General features: G+C 36.5%; 1 protein-coding gene across 1 annotated transcript in view; it reads left to right on the plus strand.

Annotated features, from left to right (window-relative positions):
* PPP1R3A (protein phosphatase 1 regulatory subunit 3A) overlaps positions 1-375 on the plus strand; it is a 49,932-nt gene that overhangs the window by 9,717 nt on the left and 39,840 nt on the right. The gene's annotated exons all lie outside the window — the stretch shown is intronic.

Below are 375 nucleotides of genomic sequence, written 5' to 3' on the forward strand. Positions count from 1 at the left end.
GTCAAATTCATAAAATCCTCTTTATGTCCAAAGTCCACAAGTTTAGTTCTTATGTTTTCTTCTATGCATTTTATTGTTTCAGGTCTTGTATTCAGGTCCTTAATCCATTTTGAGTTAAGTTTGGTGTGTGGTAATAGACAACAGTCTAGTTTCATTCTTTTGCAGGTGCTTTCTAGTTTTCCCAGTACCATTTATTGAAGAGGCTTTCCTTTCTCCACTGTACGTGTCTGGCTTTTTTGTCAAAAATTATTTGGCCATATAAATATGGGTTTCCTTCTGGACTCTCGATTCTGTTCCACTGGTCCGCATGTCTGTTTTTCTGCCAATACCATGCTGTTTTGATTATTGTCACTTTGAATTTAGGAAGAGTGATGC

The sequence above is a fragment of the Pteropus vampyrus genome, unplaced genomic scaffold (genome assembly GCF_000151845.1).
Source record: "Pteropus vampyrus isolate Shadow unplaced genomic scaffold, Pvam_2.0 Scaffold206, whole genome shotgun sequence".
Taxonomy (NCBI): Eukaryota; Metazoa; Chordata; class Mammalia; order Chiroptera; family Pteropodidae; genus Pteropus; species Pteropus vampyrus.